Consider the following 13226-nt stretch of genomic DNA (forward strand, 5'->3'; position numbering starts at 1 on the left):
TTGTGAGCCCAATGTGTGTGATGTACCATTAGTCTTCCGAATGAATATCATCCATACAATCATGAACATGTCAAAGGTAGACAAATGAAAAAACTATCTTACAATAGGCTTAACAACTCACACGTCCAGGCTGACGACAAGAATAACATACAGAAAGACGGGAAAGAAAACTGAAGGTCTTTTATATGACTATGAATTTTGCTTTAAGAAAGTTAAAAATACCATTAACCAGTTCTAAAATTGAACTTCATGTAAAGGGAGGCAATACTCAAGAGAAATAAAGACACGATAATCGTACTAGCCGTCTTAGACGCAGTGTCGGATAACGTAAAATGGTGCAAGATACGCTAAAGAGTAGGTATGACGAATAGGTGAAGATGGGTAATGTACAATATTTACAAGAACTAAGAGGCAACAATAAGAAGGGAAGACCAGTGTGCTCAGAATAAAAATGGCGTAAGAGAAGGATGCAGTCTTTCTCCCTTGCTATTCAGCATTTATATCCAGAACGTGCAAGACTAGCTTGGGGGCGCTATAAATTACCTGTAGAAACGTCTATTAGGTGGCATAGCTCGTAGCCAGATAAGAAACACGGAAGTACGCAGGAAGCTGCATTGGGACCAAAATTATTACCTTAACCTACTCTCGAGGGGGCAGTCATAATCTTGAAAAACCATTTTACGCATCGACACAACAACCCAGTCGTTTATAAAATTATGGAGCAAGTCAGTAAGCTACAAAACCAGGAACAAGTATTAATCTGGATCGAAGGCCACAGCGGCATGTGCGGCAACGAACAGGCTGATCCACTGGCTAAAAAGGTTCAGCTTCAGAAACCCCATGTCATCCAATGGTATCGCACGCAAACTTCATCCAGTGACTTAAAGGGACGATACGAATGATGTGGGATGAGGAATGAAGCAGACGAACCAATGGCAAGGGGAAACATAGAGCGATACTTCCTGTCATCCCGTCATCGCCATAGTCTATGAAGCAGACGGTGTCAAGAGACTCTTATACAGCCATTGCACGAATGGATTTTAATCACGGTCGTTTTGAAAAGAATATTTACATTGCCTGGGACTGTTAGACAGCCCTCTTTGTACTTGCGGTGGAGAAGAAGAAGACACGAACAATATAATCCTAGTATGAGTGTGTTACGAAAAGAGACAGGATAGGCGGGGACATTAAATCAACTGAGTACTGTGGGGGTACAAAAACTTTCAATGCGTTATCACTCTTTTCGGATCAACAGACGCTAGGGTGTATAAATTTATATAGACAGTTATCGAGGAATTAGGAGTGTCCATATAATCAGGCACATAAAAATCTAGATGCTGCGAATACGCTAGGATGGAAGAGCAGGGAGGCAACGACAGCACTACACCATACGCGAGACCGGCAGTTCTGAGGGGGCAGAGGTGAAACGAAAAATTGTATCGCATGGGGGAGCAGTCCCAATTGCCCAATACATCAGAATTCAAATCGGCCACAGTGAAATGTTGCGGAAAAGAAAATTGGTAGCCTTAGTCGTAAGAAATCGATTTCAGTCACTGTGTGATTATCTTCAGTGCAAATATTGAAGTCTTGAAGACTCACGGCAATGAAAACACATATTACAACATCAACACGGTGTCAATACAGAGCAACACAGCAGGTAATGAACAAATTCTTAACTCCAAATGGAGGTAAAAATAATCCCCTTTTTTTGTTGTAATTCACTTTAAGTTAAATTTCGTACATTCATAAGCGTAGTGTGTACACACCACTTTTATAAAAATTTTACTTCCTTTGCTATAAATGGTTTTAAATTTGCAGACGGATAATAATCAAAACTGACTGTCGCCTTCGATCCAGATTAATGCTTCTTGCTGATTTTGTAGTTTACTCACTTGCTCCATAAATTTATAAACGACTGGGTTGTTGTGTCGATGCGTATAAACTATGTTTGGTTGCATGGTCATGAAACCAAAAGCCTGCAAATAAATTAAAAAAGAAGCAATGACCGAAACAAAAGAAAGATCCAGGATTGGGATTAAAAATCGGAGTGAAAGGACATCGGCAGATTCGCTAAAGCCATTGCTATCCTCAGAATGTGAAAGAGAATTACAGGACCTCTTGAAAGTGAACCGACTAATGAAACATAATATGGACTGCGCGTAAACCAAAGAAAGGCGAATGTAGTAGTAGAAATGAGATTAGTGATACACTTAACATTAAAGCTGGTGACCAGGAAACAGGCAAAGTGACGGAATTCTGCTTGCTTGGAAGCAAAATTATGCATGGCGGATTAAGAAAGGAGCACATAAAAGCGGACTAGCACAGGCAAAGAGGACATTCCTGACTGAGAGAAGTCTACTAGTATCAGTCATAGGCCTTAATCTGAGGAGAAAATATCTGGGAATGTACGTCTGAAGCACAACACTCTGTGGAAGTGAATCGCCGACAGTGCCAAAACTGGGAAAGAAGAGAATCGAGTGAGTTTGGGGCGTGGTGTTAAAGAAGAATTTCGAAAATTAAATTTACTGATTATAAATAGGGAAGTTATCCGCAAAATTGCAAATTGCGGAAGTAGGACAGGATGGTAGGATATGTCAGGATATAACATCCATAGAATTAGAGAGCCATTGAGGGCAAGAGCCTTAGCGGAAGATTGGTATTGGAGGACGTTGGTTGAACTGCTACTATGAGATGAAGAGGACAGGAAGTTGTGGTGGGCCGCATCAAACCAGTCAGAAGATCGGCGACAAAAAGAAGTGTGAGTACGTGACGGTACCTCTAGGACAAGAAAGTCAATAACTGTGACGTTAATGCACTCTCTCTCCACTTAACCATGAACACTCTTCACGGTGTGGCGCACGGGGGTAACTGTTAAGGTTGAAGGCAACGGCTACGGCTGCAACGACAGCTTTCTCGGCGCAGCCAACCTAGTCGATGTTAGCTAGCGGACGACACTTCACTCAGTGCGTCTACTTATTCCTAAACGGAAATATATTATTAGTTCCAAAGACTGGAAAGCGTACTGCTCTGTACGTGGTAGTTATCACATGCCGACATTGACACGAAAGCGATATGTATGCGATAGTGTCAGTTTACTAGAACACAGTTTTGAAAGCTAACCTTGGTAGCGACCGGAAACAAAAGTGAAGTCACAGTCTAAGACAACAGTCGTGACACTACATCTTGTTTTTGTTACCCACAACGGTAGTAGCGCCCCAAGCGGCCAAAAAGCAACACCTCTGAATACGATATCGGATGAATGCGAATACTAACATCAATATTGATTTGAAGCATAGTTTTTACAATAAGGAGTGTATGTAGTGCCATGAAAATCGACAAAAACTAAAACACTACATTTGTCTTCCTTTAGTTTTCTAAACATGGCTCTGAGCACTATGGGACTTAACAGCTATGGTCATCAGTCCCCTAGAACTTAGAACTACTTAAACCTAACTAACCTAAGGACAGCACACAACACCCAGTCATCACGAGGCAGAGAAAATCCCTGACCCCGCCGGGAATCGAACCCGGGAACCCGGGCGCGGGAAGCGAGAACGCTAACGTACGACCACGAGCTGCGGACAGTTTTCTAAATACCCTGGGAGGTATGACACGAACATTAGATAGCAGTTTATTTTAGATACTCTTATAATGAACAGATATTAACTGAATAATTTCGTTAACAAGAAATTGCTATTAAACTCCAGAAGACTTGGACTTTTACAGAAAGACGTCGTATATCTACCCAACAAATCGGAGCTTTGTACACTTCACTTTCAGCCAAACCCGTTCTTAAATGTACCAAATAAGCCACCAAGGGAAAAACCAGACAGAGCTGATAGTATACCGTCAAAAGAAATAAAACAGTTTCCCCACGCAAAGGAAAGCAATTCCACGATTGTTTGCTAAATCTGAGCAACGAACGGCAAGAATCTTAAACACATCCGCTTTCACAGCAAAAGTAATTACATGGACAAAAATATTCCTGTGTTAGAAAGCCGAGTGATGTGTAAGAATGGGCGAACCATTAGACTCCATCAAAAAATTTTAAATGTCAAGGGAAATTAATAATAACTGAAAAATATACTTCTCAGGCATCAAATGTGTATTTACATTCTCGTACTTTCTGTGGAGTTAGGTTCCAAATACACAAATTATCCATGAATAAGTTGTAGATTATATCTTTCAATCTGCGTGGCTCATCTGTTTTCACATGTATGTAATGATGCTTCATGTCTCTTGGTAACTTGTTAACTCATGGAACCCAAAAATATAACAACTATTTCGTTAATAAAGTAGAAAATAACTGGATACAAACATTATCAAAAAAGTGGCTCTGAGCACTATGGGATTTAACATCTAAGGTTATCAGTCCCGTAGAACTCAGAACTACTAAAACCTAAACAACCTAAGGACATCACACACATCCATGCCTGAGGCAGGATTCGAACTTGCGACCGGAGCGGTCGCGCGGTTCCAGAGTGAAGCGCCTGGAACCACTCTGCCACACCAGCTGGCCCAAACATTAGCCTTACGATACTTGTGACTGACTGCTCTCTCACCGCTTGGAGCGCTAGTGCCGCTCCAGCTGTCGAACTGTGACAACTTTCGCACCAGATAGTGTTGTGGCTGTATGTATTAGACTGTGGGGAAGTCACATACCGTCTTCCGACTTCTATCGAAACAGCTAATCCCGTGAGCTATCGTTCCAACAGTCGCCCTAGAGTGAGCAGTTAATATATACTCTCGACTGCACAAGTAAGCGTCAGATACTGTTTTTGTAGCTGAGTACAAGATAATTATAATTTTCTTTCGCCACTTGAGAGGGCCTCCATTAAAAATGGCTGATCGTAAGACAGTGGGACCTTGTGGAAATATCTGTAAGGACACGTGGAAGACAAACAACGAATAAACAATTGAAAGAGGGTGAAATTGGTTAATTGCTTTCCATGTTCACGTGCCAGGTTGAAAATGATGCTCGCTGTGACGGCCATCTGCTTCACGACAGTCTGGAACAACGGTGGACCAAGAAATGTTAAGCTGTCGTGACACAGCTCGTGCATTGCTTGAAGATAGCTCATTGCGTCCAGCCAAGGCAGCAGTAACTTCTTCAACAGTTTGTTTCGCAGTCGGGCGTCGGTCTCTCCCAGGGGAAATTCCCGAATTGCCAGTTAATTCAAACTTAAGAAACTTGTTCTTCAGTCCTTCTTTGGAAAGAGGACCAACCGTTCCGTATTCCTTTAAAGCGTCGATACTCGGGAAGAGCAGGAGTACTATTGTTGTGTAAAACTGCTTTAAGAGTAAAGCCCTGCTCACCTTGTCCAGATCAATGTCGATTGTCTGCAACTGTAATCCATACTGATGTCTGTGTTTTAGCCCTAATTCTCCATTACAGTACCAACGCCTAACGGCATGTCATGATACTGACACTGCTAACAACGCAAATCCTACTGCGCACATTCTGAACAACATTCCTATAAAGTTACCCACACGGTAAATACATGGTGAGACAAAATTGGCCCGGACGAGTGGATACGATGGGATTACCATTTGTGGCAGCATTAACGAAGGAGGAAAAGATCTACAGTAACTTCCAACAGGATGGAGCAACTGCCCATGCAGCCAGCCGAACCTTGAAGCTTACTTACACAGCCATCATGCCTGACACAGTTGACGGCAGAGGTCAGTCTGGTCGCGGCCGTAGCCGGCCACCGAGGTCTCCTGATCTGTCAGTGTGCGATTACTTTAGGTGAGGAGCCCTCAAATCCAAGCTGTGTCGCAAAAACCCTCTGGTCTTAAAGAACTACACTACTGGCATTAAAATTGCTACATCAAGAAGAAATGCAGATGATAAACGGGTATTCATTGGACAAATATATTATACTAGAACTGACATGTGATTACATTTTCACGCAATTTGGGTGCATAGATTCTGAGAAATCAGTGCCCAGAACAACCACTTCTGGCAGTAATAACGGCCTTCATACGTCTGGGCATTGAGTCAAACAGAGCTTGGATGGCATGTACAGGTACAGCTGCCCATGCAGCTTCAACACGATACCACAGTTCATCAAGAGTAGCGACTGGCGTATCGTGACGAGCCAGTTGCTCGGCCACCATTGACCAGACGTTTTCAATTGGGGAGAGATTTGGAGAATGTGCTGGTCAGGGCAGCAGTCGAACATTTTCTGTATCCAGAAAGGCCCGTACAGGAACTGCAACATGCGGTTGCGCATTATGCTGCTTAAATGTAGGGTTTCGCAGGGATCGAATGAAGAGTAGAGCCATGGGTCGTAACACATCTGAAATGTAACGTCCACTGTTCAAAGTGCCGTCAATGCGAACAAGAGGTGACCGTGATGTGTAACCAATGGCACCCCATACCATCACGCCAGGTGATACGCCAGTATGGCGATGACGAATACAAGCTTCCAATGTGCGTTCACCTCGATGACGCCAAACACGGATGCGACTATCATAATGCTGTAAAGAGAACCCGGATTCATCCGAAAAAATGACGTTTTGCCATTCGTGCACCCAGGTTCGTCGTTGAGTACACCATCGCAGGCGCTCCTGTCTGTGATACAGCGTCAAGGGTAACCGCAGCCATGGTCTCCGAGCTGATAGTCCATGCTGCTGCAAACGTCGTCGAACTGTTCGTGCAGATGTTTGTCGTCTTGCAAACGTCCCCCTCTGTTCTCAGGGATCGAGACGTGACTGCACGATCCGTTACAGCCATGCGGATGCCTGTCATCTCGACTGCTAGTGACACGAGACCGTTGGGGTCCAGCACGGCGTTCCGTATTACCCTCCTGAACCCACCGATTCCATATTCTGCTCACATTCATTGGATATCGACCAAAGCAAGCAGCATTGTCGTGATTCGATAAACCGCAATCGCGATAGGCGACAATCCGACATTTATCAAAGTCGGAAACGTGATGGTACGCATTTCTCCTTGTTACATGAGGCATCACAACAATGTTTCACCAGGCAACGCCGGTCAACTGCTGTTTGTGTATGAGAAATCGGTTGGAAACTTTTTCCTCATGTCAGCACGTTGTAGGTGTCGCCACCGGCGCCAACCTTGTGTGAATGCTCTGAAAAGCTTATCATTTGCATATCACAGTATCATCTTCCTGTTGGTTAAATTTCGCGTCTGGGGCACGTCATCTTCGTGGTGTAGCAATTTTAATGGCCAGTAGTGTACAACAGAACATTTCGGATGAGACTGCAGTAATTTCAGCAGTCCAGCTTCGATCCTCCTTCAGCAGATTGCTGACCATTTCCCAGAAGCGCCAAGAGATGGTCTCTTTTCACTTCTGCTGTAGTCAGGCTAGTATTGTTTTTCCGTTCCTTTGCTGTGTTCCTTTGTATCCTGGAACTCGGTTCTCCGGACCACTTTTATTTGCCCTATCCTGTAGCGTTCCCTCTACGCTGGATTAAGTAGTATCTTATTACTTATCTTCCGGGTCCATAAGGCCTTCACTCGCTTACCGAAGCGGATTTCTGAGCACGTCGGCGTGTCTGGTAATGAAGCTGCTGATATGGCTGCAGTTCTTCTACCCAGGACTTTTAGCTATTCTGTCTCCACGGACGATTACAGGAAAATGTTATTCTGGCACGAACAATGGTCGTATTTCTGCTGGAACAAGTTCAGTAAGCTTCCTCTCGTCCAGCTCATCGCGCGTGAAGATGTTTTAGCTAGGCTGCGTATTGGTTACTCTCTGTTAAGCGGCCACCCGGCATCACTTTGGTCTCAGTGAAATGAATCACTGAGGAAGCGCCATTTTCTATTATTTTTAACCTCTTGCGTTTCAATGAGCCTGTGTCTTTTGACCTATCCCAGCTCTTAGCAGATAAAGTATGGACTGTAGAACGCTTTCTGTGTTTACTAGCCTTAGCAACAAGGCGATCGAGATTTAATTTTCGACCGCGCACGCCACTTGTCAGGAAATTCTTAACAAACGGTCCCTTAAAAAGGAGGATCGTTGTAAATGTTTATTTTACCTCTCCACTATGTTCATTGCTTTTTAACTAGCGTTTCAGGTTCACCTTCGTTATACAGTTTTACATACCTACTAATGATGTTTAGGCTCCTACCTGTCTACTACATCAAGAACCGCAGCGTGCTTTCGATAGAAAACGGGTCATTTAAAGTCATGATTTGGGCACTGACGACCTTACTGTTTTGCGCCCTAAAGACAAAAGAATCTCTAGATTATGACAGCTCCCCGCCCCCCTCTCAGCCCCACACACACACACACACACACACACACACACACACACACACAGAGAGAGAGAGAGAGAGAGAGAGAGAGAGAGAGAGAGAGAGAGAGAGATTTTAGACAGCTGATGAATTGAACAGTACAATACTACTGTGTGAGTTGCGAGGGGTGTTAATTCGTGTGACACCGACGACTGCGTGCTGAGCGTCGCAAAACGGCGCCGTGGGTTTTAAGGTCGAGGTTTTGCGCGTGCGGATCAGACCGGTTGCAGCCACCTCGCTCAGTTGCCCTCTGCTGAATGACCTGCCAGAACGGTCGTCGCCCTCCCCCCCTCCCTCCCTCCCTCCATCCTTGCCATCAACTGCTTCCCTTTGTTGCTGCTGGCTGCTGGTTGGTGGTTGGTCGTTGCTCTCGTTAGCCGTTATCCACTTCGGTGTACTGTGTGTTCCATCTGGGAGTGCTTTTCAGTGTCGCACGGCGCGTGTTCAATAGCCAACAAGTTGACATCCACGGCTTTGTTTTTGACAAGCAACACTGGTTTCCGCAAACACCAGCCGTTCGAAACTCGCATTCCTCGTTATATCCTGAAAGCAAGGCATAAGACCTATCTTGGCTGGTGTGATTTATTACATGTTTCAAAATACCATACCTTGCTGTGGTGGAGATATTCGTAACTGCCAAAAATTTTGTATAACTTTATCGTTATATAGTTTAATGAAACTTACACAGTACAGCCACTCCATGTCATATTCGACTGTCATAAATGTAGCCCGGATTCTCTGCAAGTTGTGAATAACTTATCATATTATCTATTTTAACCCTGCTACCTTTAGAATTTCAGAGTGTAGCACAGTCAACACTGTCGAAAGCTTTCACTAACCTCTGCAAATGCTATAAATGCAGGTTTGCCCTTCTTTAATCTACCTTCCATGATAATTCGTAGCGTCAGTGTCAGATTGCGTGCTTAATTTCCCCGGAAACCAAACTTATCTTCCCCGAGATCGGCCTCCACCTGTTTTTCCATTCTTCTGAAAATAATTCACGTTAGTATTTTGCCATCATGACTGATTTAACTGCTGATTCGGTAATATTTACAGTTATCCACGTCAGTCTTTTTACGGTTCCGTACCTCAGTCGATAAAAACGAAACCCGTAGGACCACTTCGTTGTTTATCCGCCTGTCTGTCTGTCTTCCAACTGTTAAAAACCCTTTTCCTCAGGAACGGATAGACACATCAAGTTAAACTTTGTTACGTACTGTGGTCTACGTTCCTTTGGCGGTGTAAAAAAACCGAAGCTTCTAAGTCAATGCAATCAAAAGATACGGCCTTTTGTGCTAAATGTCGTGATACTTCCAAACTCACTCATCAAAACCTGTAGTGTACTTCCCGTTGCCTAGAATCATGAAATTGGACAAGAAGCAAGGTTTATAGTACCACGAAAGGAAGAAAAATCCGAGAATTGTTAATCAGTAATAATTACATCACATGAAAAAAATATTGTCATTTATCAGACTGTCTCTATGATCAACCGTCTTTTAACGCCTTTTTCTTGGGAGCGGCTAGACGCTGTTGTTGGTTGTTCTTGTTGTTGTTTTCAGTCCAAAGATAGGTTTGATGCAGCTCTCCATGCTACTTTATGCTGTGCAAGACTCTTCATCTTCGCTTAACTACTGCACCCTACATCCTTCTGAATCTACTTACTGTATTACCTCATGGTCACCCTCTACGACTTTTACCCCCCCCCCCCACGCTTCCCACCAGTACTAAATTGGTGATCCCTTGTTGCCTCAGAATTGTCCTACCAACCGACCGATCGCTTCTTCTAGTCAGGTTTGTACTACAAATTTCTCTTATCCCCAATTCTGTTAATACCTCGTCATTAGTTACGTGATGTACCCATCTAATCTTCAGCATTCTTCTGTAGCACCTCATCTCAAAAGCTTCTATTCTCTTCTTATCTAAACTGTTTATCTTCCAAGTTTCACTCCAATACGTGGCTACACTCCATACAAATACTTTCAGAAATGACTTCGTGATACTTAAATCTATACCAGATGTTAACAGTTTTTTTTTTCTTCAGAAACGCTTTCCTTGCCATTGCCAGTCTACATTTTATATCCGCCTCTTCGACCATCATCAGTCATTTTGCTTCCCAAATAGCAAAATCCGTCTACTACTTCAGCGTCTCATTTCCTAACCTAATTCCGTGAGCATCATCTGATTCAGTTATGCTACATTCCATTATCCTCGTTTTACTTTTGTTGATATTCATCTTATATCCTTTTTGCAAGACACTGTCCGGCCCGTTCAACTGCTCTTCCAAGTCCTTTGCTGTCTCTAAAGTAATTACAATGTCGTCGGCAATCCTCAATGTTTTTACTTCTTATCCCTGGATTTTAACTCCTACTCCAAATTTTTCTTGTTTTTCCTTTGCTGCTTCCTCACTATACAGTGTGAATAACAAGGGGATAGGCTACAACCCTGTCTCACTTCCTTCTCAATTGCTGCTTTCCTTTCATGCCCCTCGACCCTCGCAGCTTCCATCTGGTACTAACTGTAAATATCCTTTCGCTCCCTGTTATTTACCCCTGCCACCTTCAGAATTTGAAAGAGAGTATTCCAGTCAACGTTGTCAAAAGCTTTCTCTAACTCTACAAATGCTATAAACGTGGGTTCATATTTCCTCAACCTATCTTCTATGAGAAGTTGTAGGGTCAGTATTGCCTCACGTGTTCCTACATTTCTACGGAATCCAAACTCATCTTCCCCGATGCCGGCTTCTACCGGTTTTTCCATTCTTCTGTAAAGGATTCGTGTTAGTATTTTGCAACCGTGAATTATTAAATTGACAATTCGGTAATTTTCAGACTTGTGACCACCTGCGTTCTTTGGAATTGGGATTACCAGTAGAATATCCTTCTTGAAATCTATGATATTTCGCCTGTCTCCTACATCTTGCTCACCAGATGGAAGAGTTTTGTCATGGCTGGCTCTCCCAAGGTTATCAGTAGCTCTGTCGGAATGTTGTCTACCCCGGGGCCTTGTTTCGACTTTGGTCTTTCAGTATTCTGTCAAACTCTTCACGCAGTATCATATCTCCCATTTCATCTACATCCTCTTCCATTTCCATAATATTGTCCTCAAGTACATCGCTCTTGTATAGACCCTCTATATACTCCTTCCACCTTTCTGGTTTCTCTTCTTCTGGGTTTCCATCTGAGCTCTTGATATTCATACAAGTGGTTCTCTTTTCTCCAAAGGTCTCTTTAATTTTCCTGTAGGCAGTATCTATCTTACCCCTAGTGAGATAAGCCTCTACATACTTCCTGTGGATATCATTTTTGAAACGTTTGTATTCCTTTCTGCCTGCTTCATTTACTGCATTTTTATATTTTCTCCTTTCATCAATTAAATTCAGTATTTCTTCTGTTACCCAAGGATTTCTGCTAGCCCTCTTCTTTTTACCTACTTGATCGTCTGCTGCCTTCACTATTTCATCTCTCAAAGCTACCCATTCTTCTTCTATTGTGTTTCTTTCCCCCATTCCTGCCAATCATTCCCTAATGCTGTCCCTGAAACACTCTACAACCTCCGTTTCTTTCAGTTTATCCACGTCCTATCTCCTCAAATTCGCACCTTTTTGAAGTTTCTTCAGTTTTAATTTATAGTTCATAACTAATAGATTGTGGTCAGGGTCCACATCTGCCCCTGGAATTGTCTTAAAAGTTAAAACAGGGTTCCTAAATCTCTGTCTTACCATTATACAATCAACCTGAAACCTTCCGGTGTCTCTAGGTCTCTTCCACGTATACAGCCTTCTTTCAAGAGTCTTAAACCAAACGTTAGCTACGATTAAATTATGCTCCAGAATTCTACCCGAAGACTTCTTCTTTCATTGCTTTCTCCAGTCTATATTCGCCTACTACTTTCTCCACACTTCCTTACCATCAATATTAAATTTTCTTCTCCTTAACTATCTGAAGTTTCTCCTATCTCATCATACATTTCCTCAATCTCCTCCTCATCGGCGGAGCTAGTTAGCATATGAAATTCTACCACTGTGGTCGGTGTGGGTTTTTACTATCTTGTTTACAATAATGCGTTCACTGTGCTGTTCATAGTAGCTTACCCGTGTTCCTATTTCCATTATTAAACCTACTCCTGCATTACCCGTATTTGATTTTGTATTTATAACCGTGCATTCACCTGACCGGAAGTCCTGTTCCTCCTACCACCGAACTTCACTGAATCCCATTATATCTAAATTTAACCAATCCATCTCCCTTTTTTAAATTTTCTAACCTACCTTCGCGATTAAGGGATCTGACATGTCACGCTCCAATCTATAGGACGCCAGTTTTGTTTTTGCTAATAACGACGTCGCCCTGAGTAGTCCCCGCCCGGAGATCCGAATGGGAGACTATTTTACCTCCGAATATTTTACCCAAGAGGACGCCGTCATCATTTAACCATACAGTAAAGCTGCATGTCCTCGCGAAAAACTACAGCTGTAGTTCCCCCTTGCTTTCAGACGTTCGTAGTACCAGCACAGCAAGACCATATCAGTCAGTCATCCAGACCGTTGTCCCTGTGACTACTGAAAAGGCTGGTGCCCTTCTTCAGGAACCACACGTTTGCCTGGCCTCTTAACAGGTATCCCTCCGCTGTGGTTGCACCTGCGGTACGGCTATATATATCGCTGAGGCACCGAAGCCTCCCCACCAACAACAAAGTCCATGGTTCATGTGATGCAGGTAGATATATTAAGCTGAAATTTGTCACAGGCTGAGGTACATGGCCCCTTGATGGTGTATAAACGTTTAGCTAGTAACTCAATGAAATCAAAGGATACACTCATTTATGCCACATTTTGATACTCGCAATCCCTCTCCGTAAAATCTATAGGGTACTTCCTGTTGGCCTAGAATCATGAAACTTGGCAACAAGCAAAGTTTCAAGCACAAGTAAAGAAAAAAATTAGAAAACTGTCAGTCTG

At 43.1% G+C, this 13226-nt stretch overlaps 1 protein-coding gene across 3 annotated transcripts in view; it reads left to right on the plus strand.

The window, feature by feature from the left end:
• Positions 1-13226, plus strand: part of LOC126483808 (V-type proton ATPase 116 kDa subunit a 1) — a 617022-nt gene that overhangs the window by 464248 nt on the left and 139548 nt on the right. The window lies entirely within an intron of this gene.

Source organism: Schistocerca serialis, chromosome 6 (assembly GCF_023864345.2).
Source record: "Schistocerca serialis cubense isolate TAMUIC-IGC-003099 chromosome 6, iqSchSeri2.2, whole genome shotgun sequence".
Lineage (NCBI taxonomy): Eukaryota > Metazoa > Arthropoda > Insecta > Orthoptera > Acrididae > Schistocerca > Schistocerca serialis.